This window comes from Myotis brandtii, unplaced genomic scaffold (assembly GCF_000412655.1).
Source record: "Myotis brandtii unplaced genomic scaffold, ASM41265v1 scaffold826, whole genome shotgun sequence".
Lineage (NCBI taxonomy): Eukaryota > Metazoa > Chordata > Mammalia > Chiroptera > Vespertilionidae > Myotis > Myotis brandtii.
In genome coordinates, this window is record NW_005371354.1 from 1,648,104 (window position 1) to 1,669,395 (window position 21,292).

Sequence of the window (21,292 nt, forward strand, 5' to 3'; positions counted from 1 at the left end):
CCCTAATTAAGTTAATAACAATGTACCTACCTATACAGTTTAAGTTTAAAAAATTTGGCTCTCAAAAGAATTTCAATCATTGTACTGTTGATGTTTGGCTCTGTTGACTAATGAGTTTGCCGAACACTGGACTAGAAGGTTCTATATAACCTAACCCCTGCTCAGCTGCCCAGACTCCTCTCCTTTGGTAATCTCTACCAAAATTCATTTCACTCAAACCTTTAGCTTTCTCTTTCCAAACGTGCCAAGTGAGCACTTGCTTCAACGCCATCCTCTTGCTTTTCCTTTGCCTGGAGGGCTCCCTGACCCTGATTTTCCCATGGCTGGTGTCTGCTTGTCATTCAAGTCTTACCTCACATGGCCCCAGTCAAGTTAGGCTCCCAGACACCCTGTCACATCATCACCTCTGTGTGCCTCCCTCCTACCCTTTCTGTCCCAGGCCTGCAGGAATTCCCAACACATGGCAGGTCCTCAGTAAATATCCTTCCTACCCGTGGCTGAACCCACTTTCTTTCTTTAAAAAAAAAATAAGTTTTTGACTTTTTTTAGAGAGAAAGGAGACGGGGAGAGAGAAACATCCATGAGAAACATTCATCTGCTGTCTGCTGCATGCCCCCTACTGGGGAATGTGCCCTGATGGGTAATGGAACAGGTAGCCTCTCCATGCATGGGACGACACTCAAGCAACTGAGCCACACCGGCCGGGGCCTGAACCCACTTCTAGTCCCTCTCTCTGTGACCTCTGCACATACACTCACGGCCCATGCACACTTGCCTACGTGCTGCTCCCTGCACACATTCTATTTCATGTGCTTCCTTCTGCTAGAAATGCCTTTCCACTTGTTGTCAGCGGAAGTGCTTCCAGAAGGTACCAGGGCTGTTCCCCCCAGGAACCTTCCCTTGCCGCAGGAGAGCCCCTTCTTGTCCCGTAACAACCATCTAGCGTGTGCTGCATGCCAGGCCCGGAGTGCATTAGCTCCCAGAGGATGCTGGTCCTTATTGCAATAAACGTATTTGGTGTCATTACCTCTGCTGGCCTGCGTGGTCGTAAGGGCAGCGACCACCTCTCCCTTGACCCTTGTGTGTGTCATGATCCTGATGCCTCAACAACTGAAAAGATGGGGAGACATTCATGCACCACCGGCCTCGGGAAGAGCAAAGCAGGGAATGTGCAAGGCTCTCACTCAGGACCTTACACACAGTGGGGTCCATACACACAGTAGGGTCCTTACACAGAGCAGACTTCTGACTGCAGTGGACATAGAACCTGCATAGGGCTGTGATAACAAATGAACCTCAGGTTCTGGAGCCATAAATGCTAGTCTCGGGCTGCCTCTGTCTGCCCACGACTTCCTCGTGTGTAAAATGAAGCGGCTGTCAGGCGTCTCACCTGCTCCAGTTCCGATGTGCCAGGGCTCTGTGTGTGGCTGGAATGGCGGGGGACGCGGGAGGGAGCAAGTGGGAGGCGCCTGTGTTCATGTTTAAACTTTCCAGCAGAGGCAGTTGATTTTTTCACCTTTTCTCCTCTCCCTGGTGGCAGCAAACAAGCAATAAATATGGAAATCCTAAAGCTGCAGAAAACCGTGAGCGCCCTCCATCCTGCTGACAATGTGTGCGGAGGCTGCCTCACAAAATGAATGGGCTCGTCCCTGCACTGCGCTGGCGTGAATCGCTGGCTGCGCGTGGCTGGACCGTTTACAGGCCAGGACAGGTATCCTTTGTCCTGCCAACACCAGCTCCTGGCCCTTCTCCAGCCAGCGTGGCACAGGCACAGGGCGGCCACTGCCCAGGGAGGGCCTGGGTTCCTGCCCCAGCGAGCCCCACGTGGACTGAATCCACGCTCAGAAAACCATCCAAAGGGAGAGAAACAATGCAGGTGAAAGGGGAGGGTGGTCCTGGGAGAGAGTGGAGGGAAAGAGGGGGGAGAAAAGGCCAGGCAGAATGTTCTGGCTGCTGGCGGCCACCCCTATCCAGTTGGGACAGGTACAGTTCCCGCAATTGTGCAGACACACTCAGTAATTGCCCTGCACCTCCTCTGCCCACCTTTTACGCACAAGCCTGGATCCCCCCGCCTGACTCCCATTCCCAGCAAACTTCCTGAGAAGGACCTCAGTGATAGAGGCCTCTTAAAGCTGATCTTCAGCAGCCTCTTACCAAGAGGACGCCGCGTGCAAGGCTGGTATTTAGTGGGTCTGTGGGCTCCTGCTCCCTCCATGAGCTGCTTCCACCTCTGCTGGATCTGCTCCAGGTGCTCCACCTGAGGCGGTAGCTCTTCCTGGGGTTCCAAGGTGCTCATCAGGTGGGGCTTACTTTCTCTGCTCAGGAGGCAGGCAGACAAGCTCTCTGGTCCTCACCAGGTACCTTCAGGATGGACCTCACAATCCCCCACTGTGCCCTGGCTCAGTGGTTGCCAGTCATCCCATGCATGGAATGGTTGTGGATTCGATTCCCGGTCAAGGGCACATGTCTGGGTTGCAGGCTCGATCCCCAGTAGGGGGCGTGCAGGAGGCAGCCGATCCATGATTCTCTCTCATCATTGATGTTTCTCTCGCTCGCTCTCTCTGACTCTCCCTTCCTCTCTGAAATCAATTTTAAAAAAATATTTAAAAAGAAAAAGGAAAAGAGAAATAAGGTGAGCGCTGCCCACCTAAATAACCAACCTCCATCTTTATTTCAGCATCGGCTTTGACAAGGAAAAAGTCCTTCTTCCCAGTAAAACATTGCCGCTCCCATAAGATCTGCTGTGGAGGTGAGAGACGTTTGGCAGCAGTGATTCGCTAGGTCCCCAGCACTCCAAAAACATTCATTCAACCCTGTTTTGGGAGTGGCTTCTGTGTGTCCATCAAATCAAACAGTAGGAAAGAGGAAGCTACAAAGCAAGTCAGACAAGGCCCTGCCTTTGGCTGGTTTGTGCTCTTAGGAGGGAGTCAGATGCAAGAGCAATTTCAAGGCTGTGTGATGACTGCTCCCGGGAGAGACGCCCGGAGAACAGGGTGCTCACCTCTTACTGGGTGATCCGCTGCCTTGCCTCCTCCCCTTTGGGGACTGAGGCTCCTAGCCTGAGCTTCAGAATGGGGTGGGGCGGGGATTCTAAGGGCCTTCATGCCATTTGCCTAACACTTCATGGGCTGCCACGAACATCAAAATAGCACTAGATCAGCAGTTCTCAACCTGTGGGTCGCGACCCCTTTGGTGGTTGAACGACCCTTTGGGTGGTCGAAGGACCCTTTCACAGGGGTCGCCTAAGACCATCCTGCATATCAGATATTTACATTACGATTCAGAACAGTAGCAACATTACAGTGATGAAGTAGCCACGAAAATAATTTTATGGGTGGGTCACAACATGAGGAACTGTATTTAAAGGGCCAGAAGGTTGAGAACCACTGCGATGAAGAGGTGAGGGCAGGGGTCCTGAGAAATATCTCGCTTGTTTCAGGGCCATGGGCCTGTAGGAGGCCGTCAATAAATATACATTGACTGATTTCTTCCCATACATTAAGGTCTGTGCTGTTCAATTGGTAATTAATCACGGACCAGCGTATGGTGTGACATCTCCGATAGTATTGAACTGCGCTGTTATTTATTTCTTCTGTTGCTGTTTAACTTTGCACACACAGACGCATTCCCACCCTTTGCTCGAATTGAAGAGACCAGAAGGCAAGACTGCGCCCTGTTTTCTGTGCCCCGCTGCGCCCAGCACAATGCCTGGCTCACAGTAGGGGCACAATCGGTGCGGTGATTAATGAAGTCCTCCTTCTGCCCGGGGTCTGGCGTGCTTCAGAGCCACCAGCTGTCCCCTGGACCCCCCCTGGCCACAGGGGCACACAAACAAATGAGCTTCGCCTACCTTCCCTCTGTGAGCAGCATTGAGGCTCCGGAGAGGAAAACCCAATGTGAATTTTAAAAACATTCAGTGGCGGTTGCAGAGCAGACCCGCCGGTGAGGAAAGTACACCTGTCTCTTCAGGGCCACTGGAGCGGCTCCTCCACGGAAAAGGCAGGGATTTATGGGCAAGGTGGTGCAGGGAGGGGCGGGCTGAGCTCACAGCAGTCATCCATGGCTCGGCCTGGGCGGAGGGGCTTTGTGCAGAGGCTGGGCAGCCTGGCTCAGCCAAGCCCACCCTCTTCCCACCCAGGCCCCAGTGCAGCCATTCTGCACGCGGCTTTTCCGCAATGAATGGCCCTGTGACCAAGAAGGGTACCCGGGCGCATGTTGGGAAAGCGTCTCTTCTCCCTCCGACTGCTGTTCTCTCCCCCAAATATCACAATAAGGTTTTAATTCTGGTGAATAAATAAGCATGTGTTTTCCTTTTATGCTGGCGTAGGAACTAGAGAACTAAGATTTTGAGCACCTATGATGTGCCAGAGACCTTCTCACGGGCTGTCCTATTGAATCCCAACAGGAGGTGTTGGGTGTGACCAGCCCTGTTTCACAGGGGAGGGCACCAAGATTCGGAAATGCTTTGCAACGCGCCCAAGGTCACCGACTAATCAGAAAACCTTGACTCGAAAGCCCCTGAGTGTGCGTGAGTCCCTAGGCTGCTGGCTCTGGTCGGATCGTCATCATTCATGACAATTCCCTCTGAGCATCAGGAGACGTTCTAAATTACCCACGTTTCAAGCTAGAGAGCGGCTGCCCACGCTGCCTGCCACCGAGGCCATGGCGTGGGCTGGGTGACAGCGATTTCAGTTGCTGGCGGGAATGTCATAAGCAGTTCACTTATTATTCCAGGAAACACCCCACAAACGCTGACTTCTTTTTCCTGCTATCAGCACCCACCACCGGCTGCTCCCCTGCACTGGGGACATGGGGATTTAACTCGGAATTCATGACTGCCGCTAAACCTCCCTATACAGCACCATGGGGATTAGTGCTCAGGAGCAGGGCTGCCTGGTTGCTCAGGGCCCCGGGGAAGAGGAGCTTGGGTGGGGAGGAAGCCTTCACAGAACACAGCAAATAAAATGTGCCACTCTTCACTGGACAAAAGTGCCTTTTGCTTTCTATGTAGATGGGCTCTGCTGCTATTGCCTTTTTTGCCTCATTCTATACTTTTTTCTTACCTCTAGCATCTTTCAAACTGTATTGTCTGTCAGTACAGAACATGCTTTGGTTCACACGAATTCTATTACAATCCTTTGTTCCATGACGACCTCCTTCCCATTTTGCAGAAGGGAAAGGAAAGGTTCAGGCAGCCCCAAGGCCACCCAAGGAACACGGGCAGAGCCAGGACTTGAAGGCAGAACTTCTAATCTTTCAGACTGGACTGAATTCTGTTACAGCGAGCAGCTACTGCAATTTCTCTAACTATCCAGGGTCAATTTGGGGCCAGGAGAGAAGCCCCTAAATTGGTGGACACGGGTCCTCCTTAGCCCAGATCCCCCACATGCATGGTTAGAAGCATCTACTCCATTGTTCTCGGGGGCCAGAATAGCAGACACTGAGAAAGGCGTCCATCAAGGTCAAGCTGGACCGCGCCGTCCCATTTCCCTAAATGCTGGGATGTAAATTACACTGGAAGCTCCCTTGGAACATGTGGGTGAGAGCGAATCAGACAAGGGTCATGTGTTTCTAATCCAGTGGCTTTCACGATGTATGATTTATGTTCTCAGATGGTTTCCTGGTGGTTTTCTGCGTTTTTATTTAGCTTGGCATTCCCACATCTGCTCTGAGTTTTATTACTTTTGGCCATGGGGGACTGTGGAGAAGCTACTTATTCAAGAAATACAAGACAATATACAGCAATGACAAGAAGACATTTTAAATAGGTTTTCAGTCTTGTACCCCAGCGAGGCAGAGCTGTGTTTTGCTAAACATAAAAACAAACAAGCTTAAAACTGTATTGGATGCATTTAGCTCCCATTCTATAGCCCCCAATACTCAAAACGTATGCACCAACCAAATAATAAAAAAGAACGACCCAATCTAAAAATGGCAGAGAACATGAAAAGATATTTCTCTGAAGAAGATACAGTCCTCCCTTGGTATCCACGGGGGGTTGGTTCTAAGACACTCCCTCCCCAGATACCAAAAAGTGTGGATGCTTATCTCTCATATTAAGTGGCGTAAGATATGAATACAACCTGTGTACATGGTCACATATACTTTGAATCATCTCTAGGTTACTTTTAATGCTGAATGCTATGTAAACAGTAGTTATACTGTATTGTTGAGGGAATGATAACCAAAAAAAAGTCTGTACTTGTTCAGTACAGACACAATCATTATAGGCCTAACTACATAATACACATCAATAAACAACACAACTTTTTTTTCAACCTATGGCCAATTGAATCTATGATCCATTGAATCTGTGGATACACATCTGTGGATATAGAGGTCAATGGTCAATGAACACATGAAAAGGCGCTCAATACCACTAATCATTAGAGAAATGCAAATGAAACCACAGTCAGATACCACTTCATACTCATTAGATTGAAAATTATACGTAATTAAAAAACAAACAAACAGAAAACAAATGTTGGTGAGGGTGTGGAGATATGGGAACCTCTGTGCATTGCTGATGAGAACGCCAAATGGTATAGCCACTGTGGTAAACAGTTTAGCATTTTCTCAGAAGTTTAAATATAGAACTACCTTATCATACAGCAATTCCGCTCCTAGGGACTCAGACCGATACTTGTGTACCCATGTTCCTAGCTGCACTACTCACAATAGCCAAGGGTTGGAAACTACCCAGTTGACCATCAGCAGATGAAAGGATAGACACAATGTGGTATATACACACAGTGGAATACTATTTAGCCACAAAAAGGAAGGAAGTTCTGATACCTGCTAACAACAGGAATGAGCCTTGAAAACATTATAAGTGAAATAAGCCAGTCACAAAAGGACAAATATTGTATTATTCCGCATATATGAAATACTTTGGATTGACAAATTCATAGACACACTAAGTAGAATATTAGATTCCCAGGGGCTGGAGGGAAGGGGGGGATGGGGAGTTACTGATTAATTAGTACAGGGCTTCTGTCTCGGACGAAAACGTTCTATTGATGGTGGGGATGGCTGCACAACACTGTGAATGTATTTAACATCAATATATTGTACATAAAAATGTTATGTTGGTAAGTTTTATATTATCTACATTTTACCACATTAACTGCTCCCCCCCAAAAAACAACTTATGTTAAGGTAACAGATCTTGAAGGCTGACTATGATCTTTATTTTCTCCTTGTGAAACATTCCTATACCCAGAATGCACCAGTCCTTGGCTCCTGGGTTTGTGTGGATACTGTTCCTGCTGTTGGGACTGTCTTTCCCACCTGCCCTCAATCCTATCAGCCTATCCCAGAAGCCTTAGCTCCTTTCTCTCACATCCAGGGTCTGAATGCTCCCCTACTTGTTTCCTTAAAGCATGTCCACATGCCTGATTAAGTCACCCCGCCTTCTCTTACAGTGATTTCTTTAGGTAGACTGGGAGTTTCCTATGTCAGGGCCAATGTTTTACTCGTGTTTGTATCCCCAGCACATAGCAGCATTTCTAACTCATAGCAGGAGCTCAATAAATATTTAATTACACTGGTTGGTCTTAGAAGTGTTTTTGTTTTGTTTTTGTTCTATGAAGTGGGGGGATGGGAAGCTGTGACGGCTCAAAAGAAGCTAAGAATCGCAATACTAGAAGAGCAACGTGGAGGAAGATGAAACATGTTCTGCTTCAGGAGCTTTGCTGTGGATCTGACACATGGGGTCTGACCAAGGACTCTGGGTCTTCTTACTTAACCTGGCTGAAACCTAGCTTCCTCAGAGGAAGCTGTGATCTATCGAATCTATGATCGATTGAATCTATGACCAATTGAATCTGTGTCTGTGTATTTGTGGATGTAGAGGTCAATGGTCAATAGCAGGTCCACGTGAAATGCTGATGGTGAGGATTCAGGGAGATGATACATGAAAGCCCCTTGCTCATGGTCATTGCTGGAGGCTTGCTGTGCCATCGGAGGCAGGGGCCTCCCATTGTAACTGCTCACTCATCAGCTTTACCTCCTGCTACTTTTCTCCCTTCTCCCCCATCCCCAGTTCAGAGTTACTCCTTAACTACCTCCATATTTTTGCTGCATAAATGATCCATCAGCCACACAATCTTGGTTTATGTAGTCTAATAATTCTTTCTTTTGCTCCTTTAGCAGTTAGAAGGGAGAGAGTTAGGGTAAGGATGAGGATAAGGGTACGTCTTCTCTCCAAATGGCCTCCATAGCTTCTCCACTGTTTGCCTGCTCAAATCCCTTTCCCTGGCGGCATCAAAGGGCAATGCCCACATGAGCCGAGGTTGGCAGGACCTCTGCGCCTTGGCAGGTGGTTGCAGCCCTTCCAGCTCCTATTCTGTGGGAATCACAGGGCTTTTGTTCCTGTCCCGGTCCCCCCGACAGTGGAGAAAGCGCTGTTCCTTTCCCTCCCATTTCTCACCCTCCTTTTTCTTTTGTGAGATTTCAAGTCCTCCAATTAAATAACTGCTAAGTTTTTCTTTTTTTAAGCACCAAACTTTACTGGATGACTTCCATTGTTAATGCATTTCTTTCTTTTCCTTTTGCTTTTGAATTCTCATATATCCCACTTTCTTGAAGGAAAAAAAATAGATTTAAAGAAGACATAAAACATTTATCTCTGTAATCCAGGTAAATCTCAAACCCACCTAGAATCTCTTGCGTGTGTGCATTAGGCAAACGTTTATGGAATGCCTACTGTGCACCAGACACTGTGCTGGGCACCAGAAGACCCAGGCCAACGGGACATGGCCTTGCCCTAAAGAAGCATCTGATGGGCATATCACTGCCAGGCAACTTGCTGTCTGAGGTACAAAAGGGTTCAAGGTTCCAGGGCAGCCCCAAGTTCATCTGCCTTTTCAGGTGGGTTCACTGGCTTAAGGTGGATGCATGGGTACCAATACCTCGCCTGCTCCTTTCTCGGAGGCATCTGCACCGACCTCAAATGAACTCCACATAGGTGTGCGGGGAGAGGGAGGTTCCGGGAGTGCAGGTGAGGGCAGGGTGGCTGAGGAGGTGGGCTGAGTAGGATGGAAGCGTTCATTCCTCCCAGGGCAAATTATTCATGGGATTCTAACACAGGGTGATTCTGCCTATTTTGCAACGAATGCCAAACTGATTCAGCGCAAGGAGGAGAAATAGGGTAGGTGAGAAGTCACTCCAGGCCCAGGCTTCCCATCTTCTTTGTGACTTTTAATTACTTCCTAGACAATCCATGCTCTTGGATAAATTCCCATGAAGCCAGCGGGCTTCAGTCAGCCTCGGTTTCCAGGCAGTGCTCGCTGCATCCTGGAGACCCAGGTGTCCAGGAGCCATGATTTCACTGCTTCTCTCCACACCGACTGCCATGGCTCTTCTTGCTTCCCTTGGGGTCTGAAAGCCTGTCTGCATGTTCCCATGCTATGTAAGGGCCAGAGAGAGTTAAAGTAGGGCTGTGTGTGTGTGTGTGTGTGTGTGTGTGTTGGCACAGGTACAACCACCTCAGGGCACTATTCACTCAATTAGAGAAATTTTAGCAATTACCTTGGGGTCTCTCTCTCAGGCCACTGTACTCGAGATTTCCTAAAACCTGCATAACACCCTCTCCCTCTGGGGACTCCTGCTCATAGATAGGCCCTAAGCACACCCTGGCAGTATGTCAAATTGTTCCCATACCAGCTGTCTGGACGTTGCTCCCTGACCTGTCAGAAACATCTGCTAGCAGAAACCTCTGGGCAGTTTCTCCGCAGTATGAAACAACAGCCCAGGGGTTACTGCTTTCCAGTGTTCTTCTGACTTGAAGTGGACAGAAGCAATACTCAATTTCATTTTGATTTGCATTTACTGAGCACTGGTTCTATTCTGTGCACTGGGCTAGGCGCCATGGGAAATACAGGGAAATATAATAGAATTTATTGGGAAATACAAAACATAGATACTGAAACATTATTTATTTTTATTGAATTTTGAGAGAGAAAGAGAGAGAGAAACATTGATGTGAGAAACATCAGTGTGAGAGAGAAATGTTGATCAGCTACCTCCACATGAATCCCAACTGGTGATGGAACCAGAAACCTGGGAATCAAACCCACCACCTTCTGTTGTATGGGATGATGCTCCAACCAACTGAGCCACACTGGCCAGGGCCACAGTGAACAATTAGAACCAACAAAGGACAGAATATAATCAAAGGTCTAAACCCAGAGTGGGTATGAGAGATAAGAGAAGAAAGAGACAGATTGCAAAGTAAGCTGCAGTATAGATGGTTCGACCTAGAAAAGACTTCTGGATCAACCATCACTCATCCATTCAGTTAGCATTCATTTATTAAATGTGAACTGAGCACTTGCTATGTACTGGGACCTGAGGGAGGTAGTGGATAAAGAGAATAAACTCAGTTTTTTAGAGAACGTTCAAGTTAGCAGCAGAACTGGAAACAGTATCCCAGTCCTAACTCATCATTCATTCAGCTAATACCAAATGGGAATCTATATGTGTCAGGCATTGGGATAGATGCAAAGAGCCTGCCTTGCATATGGAGTAAGCATCTCTGACACTTAACTAGCTGTGGGAACCTGCACGGGTTTCTTAACATCTCCAACTTCCTCTCCCTCAATGCTAAAATGTGATAATAACAGTCCTCCCTCCAGAACAGATGTAAACATGTAAAGGGTGGGGCACAATCTCTGACACAAGGTAAGTGCTTCATACATGTTGGCCTCTATTATCACCACGGAGCTACCTCAAAGGATAAGGCATGGCACCCGTCCTTAAGGAGCTTCTATGAATTCTAATGGAGGATAAATACATAACCCAGATTAATGTGTCCTCCTGAAGAAACAAAGAGTGAAATGAAAATAAACAAAATAAGAACAAGTGTAAAGAGAGAAATAAGTTTAAATGCACAGAATATTGTGAATGGCCCTTTTATTTATTGCTTTCAAAATCTATAGAACCGTTAGACCTTTCACTCCTGGAAAGGAAACATCCAGAGGCCATCTAGTCCATCCCCTTACCTCCCATCTATTAATAAATTAAGAGCACTAATTAAAAGCCCATTATCCTCCAGTGCACACTCCAGTAACGTTGTTAAGTATCATGACCCGTGGCTGTTTGGCCCTGAAGTACTCTGGAGTGCTGGGATCTTGAAAATAGCCGAGGATGAAAGAAATAATAGAAACGGCTCTATTTCCAGGATGGGCCTTGGGAAGCTCGTTGAATGATGAGGCTTCTTCCTCCTTCCCACCACCCGCTGGGGCAGAGCAGAGTTCAAAGATCAATGTCCAGGAGACAAGGGAAAGCCTAGCTTTTACCCAAGAAACTAATTCCGGGAATAGAATGGGGATGATGATGAAAATATCCAGGTAGGGATGCTGCTCATCGAATAGGGAAGGTACACTGGGACCATAGTTTTGACCAACCTGATGTATGACTAGGGATGAAGGGAGTGAGGAGAGTGCAGAACAGGAGATTCAGCTCCCAGGGAGGGAGAATAGAGGTGATTTTGTAAAAAATATGGGCAGCAGCCAAGGAGCCTGGAGTTCAGAATAAGGAGACTTTCCAGAACGAGGACAAAAGCCAACCACTTACACCAGGCACAGGAATGAGAACAGGTGGTGAGTTCTAGGTGCCGAAGGTCAGGGTAGGGAGACCCATGGGCACATCAGCCAGGTGTGGGCAAAGCTACCCCAGATTCTATTCAGTCGTATGAATGAGACTTCTCACACAGAGCCAGGCAGAGTTCCCATTGCTTGGGGTCAGCGAGGATGGAAACCACTAACTTCCTGACCTGCCCTGGACAAGCACCAATGTAGAGGTCCGTCTGAGGGACAATTTGCAAATGGACACCTTGCGGACCACTGCCTATGCCACACACAATGCCTGGCAAATCCCAGTGTTTTCCCACTGGAGCATGGAGGAACATGCAAGCTCCTTTGTCACCCTGCCAGCAGCTTCTGGGACCACGCCCATGATGGGACATCACTTAGCCCTGCTCAGGCCTGATTCCAATCAAACGCTGACACTTGTCAGTATTGCTCTAAACGTGGCTGCCATGGAGGCGCCCCTCTCACGTTCCCTTCTGCTCCCAAAGTGCCCCCAATAGACTATTGTTTTTAAGCAGCGCATCTGTTAATTAAAAAGGAGGAATCAATTGGCCTCATCTCTGTCTTCCAGGCTCCTGTGCACACAAGGATTAGAGCTGCCTCTACCTTAGTCAATTAGAGATAAGGAGAGGCTGACATTTCCACATCTGCCTTATCACACCGCTCAAAAAGGACCCAGATTAAAATGTACAGAGATGATTTCTTTAGTTCTTTTCCGCCGCCTTTCCCTTCTTTTAATCATTACGAAGAAAGCCGACAGTCCAAGCTGGTGGTGGAGGCGCACACTCCAGCCTGTGCTGATTCCTCATCTGAAACCCCAAACCTATCCTGGGGGCACTGCTCGAACCCAGGACCCCTGCTGGACCTGGAGTGCAGAGACACACTGCATCCAGGCCTCCAATTAGGGCCACTGTGACGCAGGGGAAAGAACGGACTTGGAGTCAAAATCATGGGTTCAATGCCGCTTAATGCACTCCGGGGCCCTTGGCGTCTCAGAGCCTCAGTTGCCTTATCTGTGAAAGGCAGCAATTTTCTGTCCCCCATCCTCCATGGTACCTGTGACACGGGAGCAAGCGCACATGCTTGCAAGGGCACACCATGGAGCTTGACACAGAATGCTTCACCCATGTTTTAAGTGGCATCTAATGCTCTGGGATTCATAGAGGGACTTTCTGCATGGAGAAGGAAGCAGGTCACAGTGATCTCATCCACCCTAAAAAAGTTCCACTTGTTGATCCCATACCTCTTTTCCAAGCAATTTATATATACATTACCGCTAAGCACTGCTGTAAGTTTGCCATGCGATCTCTATTTTACAACCAGGAAGCAGAGGATCAGAGAGATCAATAAACTTGCCAGGGTGCACACATCTGGTGAAGGTAGAGCTGGGATCTGAACTCAGAGCCCATTACCTTTCCATTACCTCCTGCCCCAGCGATGCCAAGTGATCATGGGAAAGATCATGGCCTTTTCATTCATTCACACAGTGAAGAAGAATGCTACCTATTGACATTGGCCTGGGAAAGGATTAGCAACTTCCCAAATTTTCCCAATCCATGAGCTGGGCTTTTGCTGGCTACCATTGACTCCTTGCCCACCCAGGCTCTGTTGAATGCTGATGCAGCCCTCCCACATGCGCACTAGCTATCTTCTGTTCTTCACATCATCGGTCAGCAAACTGCCTTTTACTTTGAGCCCAGAAACCCTTCATCACAACCACGCCTGGCAAACAAAAGCTGGCATTTAAACAGTGCTCACGGGCCCTAACGGGTTTGGCTCAGTGGCTAGAGCATCCGCCTGGGGACTGAAGGCCAGTGCTCACGGGCGCTAACCTGTTTGGCTCAGTGGATAGAGTGCCAGCCTGGGGACTGAAGGGTCCTGGGTTCGATTCCAGTCAAGGGCATGTACCTTGGTTGCGGGCATATCCCCAGTGGGGGGCGTGCAGGAGGCAGCTGATCGATGTTTCTCTCTCATCGATGTTTCTAACTCTCTGTCCCTCTCCCTTCCTCTCTGTAAAAAATCAATAAAATATATTAAAAAAATAAATAAGTAAACACTCATGGTGTACAAGAGCTGTGCGGTGTCTGTAAGGATTACTCATCCCTCCCCCCCCCAGCACCCTCCAATGAGGCATTGCGGCCCAGCTGCCAGGCGTACCACCAGAAGATGCCCTTAGCTATCAGCCCCTTTAGCAAGCCCACCAGCTAGAGAGAGAGAGCCCTCTCACTCGAGGGCCATGTTCCTTCCTCAGGTGGCCACATCCAAGGACAAAGTAGTGACCTGGCCATCTCAGCCTACTAGAATGATCTGAAGCTGCTCCCTGTGAGGTCCAACAGGCGATGACTGGTCTGCCTCATACCTGGCGTTGTCCCTCCGCTCGATCCTGCTTCAGTCTCCACCTTTCCACAGATGTTGACATTCAGGGCACTCCCCAACCGACAACTTTTTGCTAAACTTTGTCTCAGATTCTGCTTCCTGAAGAACCCAGTTTCAGGTTCAGGTAGGTCTTACTATTAACCATACTGTATGCAGAAGGAAAGGGTCCAACATGAATTGGTCAGTAACGGCTTGGGTCAGAAGCCAGGTCAGTCTTATAGCAGAGTCCCTCTAGGCCCTTTTGCCTCAATCCCCATTTTACTGACATGAAGAGGCAATTCAATGTATGTGCTACTGAATTTTCACTATTTGCTTCCTCAAAATTGTTCTTTCTTTGTTCATGGGTTCCTTCTAGAGAGTAACTATGGCAGATTAAAGATGGCCACAAGCAGTCCTGACCAGTTTGGCTCAGTGGATAGAGCGTCAGCCTGCGGATTGAAGGGTCCCAGGTTCGATTCCAGCCAAGGGCATGTACCTTGGTTGCGGGCACATCCCCAGTAGGGGGTGTGCAGGAGGCAGCTGTTCGATGTTTCTCTCTCATCGATGGATGTTTCTAACTCTCTATCCCGCTCCCTTCCTCTCTGTAAAAAAATCAATTAAATAATATATTTAAAAAATAAATTAATTAATTTAAAAAAAAGATGGCCACAAGTCACTTGATAGTGTGGCCACTGAGAGGGGGGTTCGGCCCCCTCCCTGAATCTGGACCAGCCTCAGTGCCTTGCTAGACTGACAGAGCACAGAGAAGTGACAGTACGCCAGTGCCGGCCAGCCTGGGAGGACGGGCAGCTTCGTCTGGGTCCCTCAGAGCTCTGTGCTACCAACTAAAAGCCCAGCAGATATCCTGGAGACAAGTTGTAGAAAAGTTCTGAGTCTTTGTGAAGAAGAAAAGGAGCCAAGGTGAGTATGGCCTCCCCAGGCAGCAGGGCCTGTGAGCCAAGCCTTGTTGGACTCTTTAGACCAACACCAGCCAGACACCAGCAACTGCCCTAGTTGATACCTCATGGAGGGGAAGAGTTACCCAGCCACGTTCTGTCCAAATTGCTGATCCACAGATCAGCGAGGTTCAGGGTAGATTGATCCCCAGCATTAGCTAACTGGACCAGTGGACACCTGCACTAATCTCAGTCTTCTACCTGTGTCCCCATCCTCTCTCCTAGGGGCCTCTTCCTTCAGCTAGGCTACCCTGCCCAGCATCTTACCACCTACTCCCCACAATCCTTCCTCTCCATATCCAATCTTACATGGGGGATTTTCCAGGTAGACCTACTGTCTCTTCTTCATTTTACTTCTACACTTTTTTTTAAATGAGTGGTGAACATATACTACCTCCACTTCTCATCTACCCCCTTCCTTGTTAACCTTTGAAATCTGACTTCTATCTCTTCCAACTCTTTGATAGGAAAATTGAGGGCCTAGCAGATATTTTTGAATCAGAACATCTGTGGCATTTTCTTAGTATAAGCATCACTTACTTTGGGAAGCCATTCCTGAAATTCATTACCAACTGTCAGCTTCCCTCCTTTGAGGTCTTCTAGCATCCATCCATCCATCCATTTTTTCATTCATTCAACAAGTATTAATTGAGAATATGGCTGAGATACTCTCTGTGACTTGAGGCTCCCAGGCCACTCAGTAGCAGAATAAAATGGCCAAGTCAGACACGGGGCTATTAATTCAACTGGCATAGCCACAACTGATCCAGCGCAAAGATGACTCATGTAAGTCTTAAAAACCTCTATAGATGCTTTCCTGACCAGTTTCCGGGACACATGTATTCAGGAAATCCATCTCTTTAGTCAAACCAGTAGTTCTCATCTCTGGCTCCATATTAGAATCACCAGCAGAGCTCTTAAAAAAGCGAATCCTTGGGTCTCACCTCTGGAGATTCATTAATCTAGGGTTAGACCCAGACACCCATATGTTTTAAATGGTTGCTAAGTTATTTTAACATGCAGAGCCATTGACTGACCTAAATCCCTAAGAATACAGCTTTAGATCATTCCCCGGGCTCTGCACTCTGTGGAGACAGAGGAAAACCCTGTTTGGGGAATGTTTTGGACACGAATCTCTGTACAGCTATCCTGTCCCAGGTTAAATAATCCCAGGTCCCTCAACCTTTCTACACAGGTTGTATTAGCAGCACTTTAATCATTCTTTAATCTTGTTTTGATTTAGCTCAAATAGGTCTGTTTCCCTGGAGAAAGCTTTTCCCAGCGAGAAGACTGTTTTACAGAAACACTCCCGAATAGCTCATCAATGTAACTGTGGGTTGCACATGCACAGTAGCTGTTATCAGATGCATGTCAGGGAAGATTTCAGCAGATCATTTTGTTTTATTTCTACACTCACATCAGCTAAAGGTGAAACAGCATGCCTATAAACAAGGGTGCTTTTCGCTGTAGCCCTGCAAATATTAGCAATGCATTTGATCGCCTAAGATATTGGCCAGCCTGGATAGAGCGTCAGCCTGCGGATTGAAGGGTCCCAGGTTCGATTCCAGCCAAGGGCATGTACCTTGTTTGCGGGCACATCCCCAGTAGGGGGTGTGCAGGAGGCAGCTGTTCGATGTTTCTCTCTCATCGATGGATGTTTCTAACTCTCTATCCCGCTCCCTTCCTCTCTGTAAAAAAATCAATTAAATATATATTTAAAAAATAAATTAATTAATTAAAAAAAAGATGGCCACAAGTCACTTGATAGTGTGGCCACTGAGAGGGGGGTTCGGCCCCCTCCCTGAATCTGGACCAGCCTCAGTGCCTTGCTAGACTGACAGAGCACAGAGAAGTGACAGTACGCCAGTGCCGGCCAGCCTGGGAGGACGGGTAGCTTCGTCTGGGTCCCTCAGAGCTCTGTGCTACCAACTAAAAGCCCAGCAGATGTCCTGGAGACAAGTTGTAGAAAAGTTCTGAGTCTTTGTGAAGAAGAAAAGGAGCCAAGGTGAGTATGGCCTCCCCAGGCAGCAGGGCCTGTGAGCCAAGCCTTGTTGGACTCTTTAGACCAACACCAGCCAGACACCAGCAACTGCCCTAGTTGATACCTCATGGAGGGGAAGAGTTACCCAGCCACGTTCTGTCCAAATTGCTGATCCACAGATCAGCGAGGTTCAGGGTAGATTGATCCCCAGCATTAGCTAACTGGACCAGTGGACACCTGCACTAATCTCAGTCTTCTACCTGTGTCCCCATCCTCTCTCCTAGGGGCCTCTTCCTTCAGCTAGGCTACCCTGCCCAGCATCTTACCACCTACTCCCCACAATCCTTCCTCTCCATATCCAATCTTACATGGGGGATTTTCCAGGTAGACCTACTGTCTCTTCTTCATTTTACTTCTACACTTTTTTTTTTAATGAGTGGTGAACATATACTACCTCCACTTCTCATCTACCCCCTTCCTTGTTAACCTTTGAAATCTGACTTCTATCTCTTCCAACTCTTTGATAGGAAAATTGAGGGCCTAGCAGATATTTTTGAATCACAACATCTAATGGTATTTTCTTAGTATAAGCATCACTTACTTTGGGAAGCCAAAATGAGTGGTGAACATATACTACCTCCACTTCTAATCTACCCCCTTCTTTGAAATCTGACTTCTATCTCTACCAACTCTTTGATATTAAAATTGAGGGCCTAGCAGATATTTTTGAATCAGAACATCTGTGGCATTTTCTTAGTATAAGCATCACTTACTTTGGGAAGCCATTCCTGAAATTCATTACCAACTGTCAGCTTCCCTCCTTTGAGGTCTTTTAGCATTCATCCATCCATTTTTTCATTCATTCAACAAGTATTAATTGAGAATATGGCTGAGATACTCTCTGTGACTTGAGGCTCCCAGGCCACTCAGTAGCAGAATAAAATGGCCAAGTCAGACACGGGGCTATTAATTCAACTGGCATAGCCACAACTGATCCAGCGCAAAGATGACTCATGTAAGTCTTAAAAACCTCTATAGATGCTTTCCTGACCAGTTTCTGGGACACATGTATTCAGGAAATCCATCCCTTTAGTCAAATCAGTAGTTCTCATCTCTGGCTCCATATTAGAATCACCAGCAGAGCTCTTAAAAAAGCGAATCCTTGGGTCTCACCTCTGGAGATTCATTAATCTAGGGTTAGACCCAGACACCCATATGTTTTAAATGGTTGCTAAGTTATTTTAACATGCAGAGCCATTGACTGACCTAAATCCCTAAGAATACAGCTTTAGATCATTCCCCAGGCTCTGCACTCTGTGGAGACAGAGGAAAACCCTGTTTGGGGAATGTTTTGGACACGAAGTTTGCCTGGAATCTCTGCACAGCTATCCTGTCCCAGGTTAAACAATCCCAGGTCCCCCAACTTTTCTACACAGGTTGTATTAGCAGCACTTTAATCACTCCTTAATCTTGTTTTGATTTAGCTCTAGGTCTGTTTCCCTGGAGAAAGCTTTTCTCAGCGAGAAGACTCTGTCTTACAGAAACACTCCCAAATAGCTCATCAATGTAACTGTGGGTTGCACATGCACATCTCTGTACAGCTATCCTGTCCCAGGTTAAATAATCCCAGGTCCCTCAACCTTTCTACACAGGTTGTATTAGCAGCACTTTAATCATTCTTTAATCTTGTTTTGATTTAGCTCAAATAGGTCTGTTTCCCTGGAGAAAGCTTTTCCCAGCGAGAAGACTGTTTTACAGAAACACTCCCGAATAGCTCATCAATGTAACTGTGGGTTGCACATGCACAGTAGCTGTTATCAGATGCATGTCAGGGAAGATTTCAGCAGATCATTTTGTTTTATTTCTACACTCACATCAGCTAAAGGTGAAACAGCATGCCTATAAACAAGGGTGCTTTTCGCTGTAGCCCTGCAAATATTAGCAAGGCATTTGATCGCCTAAGATATTGGCCAGCCGAGAGTGTATTTTGGCTCTCCTACGTCGTTTCTCCTGCCATTGATTGCAGTTATCAATGGTCCCAAGAAAACTAAGACTTGCTCAGAAGTCAGGCTACAGATGCTGAGCTCGGAGAGAGAGGGGATCCTGGGTGACTTCAGACGTTAATGGACATACGCCCATGAGCTTGATTATTGGTCATAAAATTACTAATTCTGCATTTGATCGCCTAAGATATTGGCCAGCCAAGAGTGTATTTTGGCTCTCTTAGGTCATCTCTCCTGCCATTAATTGCAGTTATCAATGGTCCCAAGAACACTAAGACTTGCTCAGAAGTCAGGCTACAGATGCTGAGCTCGGAGAGAGAGGGGATCCTTGGTGACCTCAGACATACACCCATGAGCTTGATTATTGGTCATAAAATTACTAATTCTTTCATCCAGAAACCCAGAGCTGCTCTCCATGAATGAGAGCAACATGGATTTATGAAAATTCTGGTCATGAAGGTCTTCAGAGATTACGAAAGGGAAGCAGGCGGCAGTGAGACATGGACATGGACATGGACGTCTTAGTCACATTTGGAGAAGTCGGCATGTTTCACTCACATATGCAGATTCCATTTAGTATGTGCTTGGATGGAGCCATGCTGAATGGAAGTTTTCAGAGAATTTAACCCCTTAAAGGTAGTATGCATACAAAGCTTTTAACTCATTCAGTCATCAAGGTAAGGATCCATGCATGCCAATAATGACTGGCAGCTGTCACAAAACGCAAAGGACAGAATCGAAGCCAATCATCAGAGTTCAATTGTATTTGGAAGAATTTTTTTTTATTGGTTAATCCTCAGCTGAGGATATTTTTCCCATTAATTTATAGAGAGAGTGAAGGGAAGGAGGGAGAAAGGAGAGAGAAAGAGAAATAAAGGAAGAGAGAGAGAGAGAGAGAGAGAGAGAGAGAGAGAGAGAGAAATGTGAGAGAAGCACATGGATTGGGTGCCTCCCATAGGCACACTGACCAGGGCAGGGAATCAAACACGTAAACCAGATCTGTGGCCTTGACAGGGAATCGAATCTGATACCCTTCGGGGCTGGGGCTGATCCTCTAAGCACTGAGAAACACCAGACAGGGCTGGAAGAATTTTTAAAAAGCTCCTCTTGCTCCCTGAGTTTCTATGAAAGATTTGAGATCTAAGGGCATTTATAAATCAAACTGCTATCTTGGATACCACCTAAGGGTGGTGGGCAGGTGTTAAAGATAATAGACTTTGGATTTTTCCCAGAGTCTTTTGAACTTCTTGGTGTAGTGGAGTCAACAGACTTCTGCTTTCAAATTTTATCTCTCCCTTGTATAAGCTTTCAGGTCTAAGGCAAATCACCTAAACCTGTTAAGCTTAATTTGTTTATCTTGAAACTGTGGATAATATCTTATTTTAAGGAGGACTCAAACCAGTCTTTATAATGTACCCACCCACAGCAGTGTCTTGACACACTGGATGCTCAATAAATATTATTATTATTACTAGTTTATTATTATTATTATTATTATTATTATTGCAGCTCATACTTTACTGGCTCTAGAGGAATTATAACATCCCTCAGAAATTTGATGTTTCATTATCTGGTAATTCTATGATACAACAGCAGATGAGGATAGAGGTTCAAGACTATTCGCCACCTCCTAGGCACTAATGCAGAAACTAAACAAAGTCGCTGCTTCCCATGAAGCCCCGAGGCAAAGAGGAGTTGCCTTGGTCATAAGGAACTCCATGCCTCTCCCTCCAAGCAGGTTCTGGGTCCCAGTGACGCCTCAAATGGGAGATGGGGGCACGGGAAGGAAAGGAAAGGTGATTAAATTAAAAACCTTGGTTCTTCATTTGGACTCAGGGCTTTTCCCTGTAAAGCAACCCTGGAAGGAGCTCATCTGATTACTGTTCAAAATGTAGGTGAGGCCTGATGTTTACCTAGCCCCGCTTCCACACATCAAATGGCAAAACTCCTAATTGCTATTCATTAAAGGCATCAGAGGTTATTTACCGATGCAACTAAAGAGAAATAAAAAATAGATATACCTGCAATATAGGACATTTGGGGTATGTTGCATCTGAAATGCCCTTGAAATAGGCTTTGGATAAAATGTTAGTCTAATTAGTTGTTATGATCAGGTATCTATGGAAACAGCCATATAGTTGTCCTTAAGCCAGACAATCAGTTACTCACTTAATAGCATGCAATTCACACAAACTAAGCTTGGTGCTTATCCACATTAGCTCCTTGCAAAACATTAAAAAAATAGAGAAAGCAGAAAAATCTGAGGAAAAAGAATTTTTTAAAGGAAGAAAGGGGATCTGTTACAGTGGATTGGTGCCAATGAGCAACTAAGGAAATCTTCAAGGCCAGAAGTTGATTTTATTCACATAGCATCCATGTTGAATGAGCCCAATGAAATACCTCCCC

General features: G+C 46.7%; 1 protein-coding gene across 4 annotated transcripts in view; it reads right to left on the reverse strand.

Annotated features, from left to right (window-relative positions):
• Positions 1-21,292, reverse strand: part of NTM (neurotrimin) — a 959,656-nt gene that overhangs the window by 774,952 nt on the left and 163,412 nt on the right. The window lies entirely within an intron of this gene.